Here is a 10618-nt window from a genome sequence, read left to right on the forward strand (position 1 = left end):
ATTGAACCAAGTCAAGGCCAAAATTGACCTTGGCCAATGTCCATCATCAACATCCCTCATTTACCCAGCAAATTCAATTCATCACAAATTAACCCATCAAATTCACCATCAATCCCGACAACCCACCTGATTTGCACCACCATGGCTCGAGCACCCGACTCCATTTCCGCCCAGTTCAACCTTCATCACCTGCTCCTCCACTTCCGACCACCAATTCACCACAACTCATCATTCATACTCCCATTCCCGTCATCAAATCAGAAATGAGCCCAGACACCGACCTCCGACACAAACAGCAGCAGCAACGACCCACACCCACCGAGCTCACCACCATTCATTCATCATCATCGTCAATTCACATACATCCCACCATCGACGGCACCGAGCCCACGACCTCAGCTGCTCCATTCAATACCAAACAACAACGAGCAACATCAATTAGACCTCCACTTTCGATCTTGCGCTGGAATTGAGTAATCATAGATCTGAAGTTACCTTTGAATCGAAACCCGACCCATCACAGTTTTCATGGTGTCGATGTCTTTAATGGAAGAAGGAAGCAAGAAGCAAGAAGAGTCAACGAAACCATCAAGTGAAATTAATGCAGCCGAGGGGCGAAACGATACCCGGTCGGGTGAAGTTATACCCGGACGGGTGTTTTGATGCCCGGTCGGGTGTCTTGGTGATTCTCATCGGGTATAATTTTGTGGAGGAACTGAGTCACGTGTTTGATGAAGTAGAAGACAAAGGAGATTTTTGTTTTGTTTGAGTGTTGCCTGGTATCTTTTGAGAGAGGAGGGAGTATTATAATAATTATTATTATATTATTATTATTAGTTGTATTAGTATTATTAGTGGTATTATTAGATTAGATTAGTATAAAAAGGAGTTTTTTACACAACACCTTACATTACCTACTACCAATTAGAATAGAAAATTAGACTAGTTAATGCTCTCCTCTCAAATATTGTAGAACCCTAATATTTCCTCCCTCATTTTCACTCAATAAAAAGTTGTAATCTTTCTTTAGTTATTAGTTTAAATCTTCCTTTGTTTATGCAAGTTCTTCCTTTCTCATTAGTATACTATTAGTATTTTGGGTTGTATTTGAAGATTAGAAGAAATTCATTCTTCCATTATTGCCCAAGATTGTTACTTTCCTCTTTGTTGGTACAATTCTCACCTTTTGTTTGCATTTATTTTCATTTGTTTACATTTATGTTCTTTACTTAATGTTTTCATTCAAAGTTTCTATCTTTATTATGTTTACCATACTTGTTTGTATTTTGTTCCATTTTATTGTTAGTTTTTCATCCTTAAACATGTGTGAGTAGTTCTCCTCTAGGGCTTAGGGGGATCTCGGGTCTATAATGGGTACGATTTTGGGTTAGAATTATAAGGAATAGGGTGTTTTATTGGTTGTCACTTTCTTGCACATGAAGTGTTTGTAGAATTGCTCCTATGAAAGTTTGAGTATTTTCTCACATGTATGTTTAGTTATGGCGATTTAGCGATGCATGTAACATAAAATAAAATGAAATGCAAGCATAAAGATAAATAAATCCTAGTATGGCCTTTCCTAAAATAGAAAAACTATTAATCTATTACATATTCGGAAACCAACTCCATTGGTCCCTTGAACTTCGGTTGTGGCACGCATCTCGAGGTAACACCGTCTTTATGTATCGCCATTCTTGAAGAAATCCGTCTTTTGGAACTCCGGAATGAATAAAATTACATAATAAATTACATAATTTCCTATTATACATTTGTAACTAAAATAAAATAAATCTATTAAATTACAAAACGGTGATACGAGATCACAATAAAAATTACAACCGAATCGATATTCCCATACATTTCGGGAAATACCAATTAAAATCTAAGGCCATACTAAGTAAAATTACATAATTCAAAATTACATAAATTAAAATTATGACAATCATAAAGAAAATGCAGCATTATATTATGTATGAACATGCTCAATTTTTATGCTAAATCGCCTTTTAATTAGCCAATATCGTATATTACTCGGTTTTTACGGATTCGCGTGATTTCAACATTTTATAATCACAAAAATGCATAAACTCATATTTATGCATAAGTTAATTACCCTAACCTCTTAGGACTCAAAATATAGTCTTCACTAATAATTTGACCATAATTAACCCATATCTTATAAAATTGTTCATAAATGGACTAAAATTACAAAAATAAGCTATTAAACTTCAAATAAATCACAAAATTTCAAATAAATTCAAAATTTGAAATTTAAACTCATGAACATTCTGGAAAATTTCCATGACACTCATAATGTTCAAAATCTTAGGTTAAAAATTTCGAAATTTTTCCGGAAAAACAATGTTGCGGTTTATCGATTTTAATAAAATAATCATAAAAACATGGAAAAATTATTTTCATTAAATTTTCAATTTTAGATCTGAAAAATATAATAAAATGCAACATTAGACGTTTTTCCAAAGTCATAGATTATGTTTTATTAATTTTTCACTAATAATGTCACTATTTATGCTATTTTTCTTCAAAAATCCATAAATCATGCAAAAAAAACTTCTTTATAGCCAATTATTTTACAAACATCTTGTAAAATTGCATGTGACAACATATAAATTTTCTATGACCAGATTCGAAATTTAACTCATATTAACCTATTTTTCACTTAAATCCGAATTTAATAATGAGAAAATCATTTTTCGAGCATAACAAGTCCAAAAATTATGAAAATTTACAGGTTATCTCAAAATAATATATGTGACAACATATCCAAAAACCAAGTGAAAATTCGAAGTATAGCTAATTTTAGACCAAAAATGACATTTTTACTCATAAAATCACATTTAAATGCCATTATTGTAAATTATGAACAATAAAAATCCGAAAAATTAACCAAAATATCCTAAAACATTTTAGGACCAGAAATATTAACATGCAAAGATTGATTTCGTGATATCTCATAATAACACAAATTTTACAAGTTTTATTTGTTATTCTTATAACTCGGAAAAACTTTTAACCGATTTGCATGCAAACAACCGTGGCTCTGATACCGATTGAAGGAAATATAGATTCATATACATACTAACATACTCATATATGTCGAAATTAATTTGTCATAAAATTAAATGTGGATTTTATGCATGCAAACAATATAATAAAATAGAGAAGAAATCATGTCCTTACATTGAAATTTCGGTTCAAATGGGCACAAAAGAAATCTCCTTTTATTTTGTTCTTGAGCTTTCCTTTAATGGAAGAACAAGATCCAAGTGTAGGATCTCTCCTTAGGGATAATACCCAAAGCTAACTCTTAATCTAATTAATATTATTGGAGCTAGTATAATATTAATCTAGTGAAAAATTGAACCAAAAATTATTTGGTTTATGCTCCTAAAACCGGGTAGGAGAAGAGGGATTATGGAGGATTTTCTCTTTCTAAAAACTCTTATTTTAGATGAATGAATAATAATTATTCACATGACATTGTCAAAGTGAATAATGGGCAAAATAATGAAAAATCACTAGGATTTTTGTCTTCCCCAAAACCGGTGCGAGTGGAGGGAAAGGAGAGCCAATGCATGCCCATGGTTACCTTCACAAGAATATGTAGGTGTGCATGGCTAGCAATAGGTTAATCATCATTATGCTCACCACTAATTAAACAAACACAATATTTGTTTAAACCACCTCCCATTTTCGGCACATATGATAATATGGGATCCATATTATTTTTGTCAAATGTCAATATGTCACATGTCATATGTGACATAAATTTGTTATGTATTTTTATCATATTAAAAATCAACGCATTAATAAAAATACGTCATATACAAAAATCGACTTAGTAATTCATAATTACTTGTACCAAAATATTTTACCGTTTATAAATCGCATTTATAATAATTCATTCAAATCCAATTGTTTCTTTAAACAATAATTTCATCCGAGTAATGATACAATTCGATTACTCAGACCGTATCTCATTTAATCACATTTCAATTTGATACGTAAATTTTACTTCCAAAATCGTCCGTCAATTTTTCAAGTAATTTAATTAACTCGTAACATTATACGATTAATTAAATGATCAATTAAGAGTATTGCCCTATAGGTATGACCTAGGGGGTCAACTAATCAACACCGTCGCACGACAGTAATGTCAAACTCTAGTCAGCCAATCATTACCGATATATGTTGACCAGTTGACAGTATAAATACTTCCCAATTGTATTCTTTAAAATGAGATTTAATAATGATATTTAAATCATACGATCGCACTATTGTTGAGGACACATTTCCCAACAGTTGTGACTCGTTGTATGAACCATTTGTCCTTGTTTATTAGTCCTTATGACTCATTTGTAAACTATTTCTCCATGTTCATTAGTCCTTGGGACTTGTTTAGTGAACCATTTGTCCTTGTCCATTAGTCCTTTTAACTGGTTGTGTTAACCATTTGTCCTTGTGACTCGTTGTGTAAACCATTTGTCGTTGTTCATTAGTCCAAGTGACTCGTTGTGTGAATCATATGTCCTTGTTCTTTAGTCCTTTTGACTCGTTACTTGAACCATTTATCCTTGTGACTCATTGTGTAAATCATTTGTCCTTGTTCTTTAGTCCTTGCGACTCGTTGTGTGAAGCATTTGTCCTTGTTCATTAGTCCTTGTGACTCTTTGTGTGAACCATTTGTCCTTGTTGATTAGTCCTTATGACTCGTTGTGTGAACCATTTGTCTTTGTTCATTAGTCCTTGTAACTCGTTGTGTAAACCATTAGTCCTTGTGACTTGTTGTGTAAACCATTTGTCGTTGTTCAATAGTCCATGTGACTCGTTCTGTGAACCATTTGTCCTTGTTCTTTAGTCCTTTTGACTCGTTGCTTGAACCATTTATCCTTGTTCGTTAATCCTTGTGACTCATTGTGTAAATCATTTGTCCTTGTTCTTTAGTCCTTGCGACGCGTTGTGTGAAGCATTTGTCCTTGTGACTCATTTGTAAACTATTTTTCCTTGTTCTTTAGTCCTTTTGACTCGTTGTGTAAACCATTTATCCTTGCTGATTAGTCTTTGTGACTCGTTGTGTAAACTATTTTTCTTTATTATTTAGTCCTTGTGACTCGTTGTTTGAACCATTTGTATTTGTTCGTTAGTCCATGTGAATCGTTGTTTGACCCATTTGTCCTTGTTTATTAGTCCTTGTGACTCGTTGTGTAAACCATTTGTCCATGTTATGTGACTTGTTGTGTGAACCATTTATCCTTGTTCATTAGTCCCCGTGACTCATTTGTAAACTATTTTTCCTTGTTCTTTAGTCCTTGTGACTCGTTGTGTGAACCATTTGTCCTTGTTGATTAGTCCTTGTGACTCGTTGTGTGAACCATTTGTCTTTGTTCATTAGTCCTTGTAACTCGTTGTGTAAACCATTAGTCCTTGTGACTTGTTGTGTAAACCATTTGTCGTTGTTCATTAGTCCATGTGACTCGTTGTGTGAACCATTTGTCCTTGGTCTTTAGTCCTTTTGACTCGTTGCTTGAACTATTTATCCTTGTTCGTTAATCCTTGTGACTCATTGTGTAAATCATTTGTCCTTGTTCTGTAGTCCTTGCAACTCGTTGTGTAAGGCATTTGTCCTTGTTCATTAGTCCTTGTGAGTCATTTGTAAACTATTTTTCCTTGTTCTTTAGTCCTTGTGACTCGTTGTGTGAACCATTTGTCCTTGTTGATTAGTCCTTGTGACTCGTTGTGTGAACCATTTGTCTTTGTTCATTAGTCCTTGTAACTCGTTGTGTAAACCATTTGTCCTTATTCGTTATTCTTTGAGACTCGTTGTGTGAACTATTTTTCCTTGTTCTTTTGTCGTTGTGACTCGTTGTGTGAACCATTTGTCCTTGTTTATTAGTCCTTGTGACTCATTTGTAAACTATTTTTCCTTGTTCATTAGTCCTTGGGACTTGTTTAGTGAACCATTTGTCCTTGTCCATTAGTCCTTTTAACTCGTTGTGTTTGTTGGAATATGTGTCCTCCGACAATAATGCGATCACGACTGTTGATCATGATGATCACATGTTTAAGTCTCATTAAAATGAATACAATTGGGAAGTAATATTGTTACTGTCAACTGGTCAACATATATCGGTAATGATTGGCTTACTAGAGTTTGACATTACTGTCGTGTGACGGTGGTGATCAGTTGACCCCCTAGGTCATACCTAAAGGGCAATACTCTTAATTGATTATTTAATTAATCGTATAATGTTACGAGTTAATTAAATTACTAGAAAATTGACGGACGATTTTGGAAGTAATATTTACGTATCATATTGAAATGTGATTTAATGAGATACGGTCTGAGTAATTAAATTGTATAATTACTCGGATGAAATAAATTGTTTAATGTAACAATTAAATTGAATGAATTGTTATAAATACAATCAGTTGTGATTTATAAATTGGTAAAATATTTTGGCACAAGTAATTATGATATTACTTAGTCGATTTTGTATGTGACGTATTTTTATTAATACGTTGATTTTTAATATGTTAAAAATTACATAACAAATATATGTTACATGTGACATGTAACATATAGACAATTGACAAAAATAATATGGATTCCATATTATCTAAAAATGCCGAAAATTGGAGGAGTGTATACTACATAATGTGTTTATGTTATAATTAGTAAACATAATGATTACTAATAAGAGTAGGCATGCAACCCTAATGTGCATTGTTAAGACAAACAAGGGCATGCATTGGGTGAGTGTTCTTCCCTCCTCTTCTCCTCCTACCCGGTTTTCCAAGTGAGCAAGGCAAGAGTTTTGTCTTATATTTTCTACATACACTACCTTGTTTTAGTTAGTGTATTATTCATTCATTCAACTCATCCAAAATATATAAGTTCTAGAGAAATAAAATCCTCTCTTTATCTCTCAACAAAACCGAAAATATTCAAAGTGTTAACAATATTTTTGGTTCAATTTTCTCATAGATTAATATTATACTAGTATTGTAATATTAATTAGATTAAGTAAAAGCCTTGGGTATTAAGCTTAGGGAGAGATCTTGCTCTTAGATCTTTGTTCTTCCATTGGAATAAGCTCAAGAACAAAAGAGAAAGGTGATCTCTTTTGTGCCCAAATATCCGAAATTAATTATGTAAGGATATGATTTCTCCTCCATTCTTTTTATTGTTTGCATGCATAAGATCCGTTTTAATTTTATGACAAATTAGTTTAGACATATAAGAGTATGTTATTATGTAAATGAATCTACATTTCTTTCAATCGGTATCATGAGCCACGGTTGTTTGCATGCAAATTGGTTAAAAGTTTTTCCGAGTTATATGAATAACAAAATAAAACTTGTAAAATTTGTGTTATTATGATATATCACGAAATAATTACATGCATGTTAATATTTCTGGTCCTAAAGTGTTTTAGGATATTTTGGTTAATTTTTCGGATTTTTATTGTTCATATTTAATAATAATGACATTTAAATGTGATTTTATGAGTAAAAATGTCATTTTTGGTCGAAAATTAGCTATACTTCGAATTTTCACTTGGTTTTTGGATATGTTGTTACATATATTATTTTGAGATAACCTGTAAATTTTCATAATTTTTGCACTTGTTATGCTCGAAAAATGATTTTTTCATTATTAAATTCGGATTTAAGAGAAAAATAGGTTAATATGAGTTAAATTTCGAATCTGGTCATAGAAAATTTATATGTTGTCACATGCAATTTTACAAGATGTGTGTAAAATAATTGGCTATAAAGAAGTCTTTTAGCATGATTTATGAATTTTTGAAGAAAAATGGCATAAATAGTGACATTATTAATGAAAATTAATAAAATATAATCTATGACTTAGGAAAAACGTCTAATGTTGCATTTTATTATATTTTTCAGATATAAAATTGAAAAGTTAATGAAAATAATTTTTCCATGTTTTTATGATTATTTTATTAAATATCGATAAACCGCAACATTGTTTTTCCGGAAAATTTTCGAAATTTTTAACCTAAGATTTTGAACATTATGAGAGTCATGGAATTTTTCCAGAATGTTCATAAATTTAAATTTCAAATTTTGAATTTATTTGGAATTTTTGGATTTATTTGAAGTTTAATAGCTTAATTTTGTATTTTTGGCCCATTTATGAACAATTTGGTAAATAAAAGTTAATTATGGTCAAATTATTAGTGAAGACTATATTTTGAGTCCTAAGAGGTTAGGGTAATTAACTTATGCATAAATATGAGTTTATGCATTTTTGTGATTATAAAATGTTGAAATCACGCGAATCCGTAAAAACCGAGTAATATACGATATTGGCTAATTAAAAGGCGATTTAGCATAAAAATTGAGCATGTTCATACATAATATAATGCTGCATTTTCTTTATGATTGTCATAATTTTAATTTATGTAATTTTGAATTATGTAATTTTACTTAGTATGGCCTTAGATTTTAATTGGTATTTCCCGAAATGTATGGGAATATCGATTCGGTTGTAATTTTTATTGTGATCTCGTATCACCGTTTTGTAATTTAATAGATTTATTTTATTTTAGTTACAAATGTATAATAGGAAATTATGTAATTTATTATGTAATTTTATTCATTCCGGAGTTCCAAAAGACGGATTTCTTCAAGAATGGCGATACATAAAGACGGTGTTACCTCGAGATGCGTGCCACAACCGAAGTTCAAGGGACCAATGGAGTTGGTTTCCGAATATGTAATAGATTAATAGTTTTTCTATTTTAGGAAAGGCCATACTAGGATTTATTTATCTTTATGCTTGCATTTCATTTTATTTTATGTTACATGCATCGCTAAATCGCCATAACTAAACATGCATTGTCTTATTTTATCGAGTTTATCGACCGTGTCAATTCGAATTATCGTAGTTCACCGCTTTAGTTCACTTAAAACGTGATAGATAATAAATTGACATGACCTCTCGCTAAAACAAACAATTGAGACATAGCCTTACCAAATAGTAGAAACCATGAAAACCTATTTCGCGAGGGAGTGCACTCGGCCCTACCGGGGTACAAACCTTGTTACGTAGGGGAAGTGGGTGATGAGTGTTAATCCACCGAGTTCATGTTAATAAGGGTTTCATCGGCCATACCGTGCCCAAGTTGATGTGGATTTGGATAATGGACACATTTATTCGAAATTTGGATTGAGCTCAACGGAAGTATTCGCGACCGTAGTTGCATGTGTTCCGGGCTATAGATAATTATTAGAGTAATTTTATCGACCAAGAGTTCTAAAAGTAGAATCGATTAAAATGTTAATCCACCGAGTTATATTGATAAAGGTTTCATCGGCCATACCGTGCCTAAGTCGATATGAATTTGGGTCTTGGAATCATTTATCTAGTTGGGTAGAGGTCACTAGAAAAATGCATATAACTTGTTTAAATCATACATTTTTACGAGTATAATTAAAACGACATTTGTTTTACTCCTTATTTTTGTTTTGTAGACCACTTCTTATTCATAACAAATGGCAACACCAACTCCTAATGCTACACCACTCGCTACTTCATCATGGCTCCGATCCTTTATGGATCGATGTAAACTTGAAAAGAATGGGTCAAATTTCTCCGAGTGGGATGCCCAACTCAAATTAGCCGCCGAAGGTGACGACAAGCTTCGTTACCTTACCGAGGCCTCTCCACCCGAGCCCACCACTAGGTCCACCGCGGCCACTAGGGAAGCCTATGAGGCTTACCAAAAGGAGTCCGCCGCAATGAAAAATGTCTTAATATTTGCGATGGAGGCGGAACTCCAAAGGAGAGCCTTCAAAATGGGCAATGCTAATGAGATTTACTCCAAACTTGTGACCATGTTTTCACAAACTCCGCGGATCGTCCAATATGAGGCGGCGCGGCATTCTTTGATCTCGACTTCAAAGAGGGCCAAAAGGTTAGCCCTCATGTGCTCAAACTCATGGAGCTTGTCGAGACCTTGAAGATTCAAAAGGTTGAAATCCCCAAAGAACTCATCGTAGATAGGATTCTACACTCCTTGTCTAAGGTTAAGGCATATGTGCAATTCCGGGTGAATTTCAATATGCAAGACAAGGATGTGTCTCTTGAGGAGTTGCACAAGTTACTTGTGCAAGCCGAGAGGGACATGGGGTTAAATGTGAACCCTCCCAAGGATGTGCTTAACATAAGCACAAAGAGTAAGGGGAAGTTCAAGAAGAATGGGAGAAAGGGTAAAAAGCAAGCTCCCACATTCACCAAAGCTAAGTCTTGTGAAGCTAGCACCTCCAAAGTCAAGAAGGGTCCTCTTGACAAATGCCATTATTGTAATGGCATGGGACATTGGAAGAGGAATTGTTCCAAATACCTTGGTGATATCAAAGCTGGAAAGATCACTCCAGTAGGTAAATGACTAACCTTCTTTTATGTTTCTAATACAACTATGGTAATGTGATGCAAAGTTGTGATAATGTATCTCCCTTTTTATTGTAAATAGGGCCTCCACCAAGCAAAGACAAAGGAAAAGAAAAGCAAGCATAAGAAACCATGAAGAAGCTAAGGATAGCTTTTATGGAGCTTTGTTTTTCATTG

Source organism: Silene latifolia, chromosome 11, assembly GCF_048544455.1.
Source record: "Silene latifolia isolate original U9 population chromosome 11, ASM4854445v1, whole genome shotgun sequence".
Lineage (NCBI taxonomy): Eukaryota > Viridiplantae > Streptophyta > Magnoliopsida > Caryophyllales > Caryophyllaceae > Silene > Silene latifolia.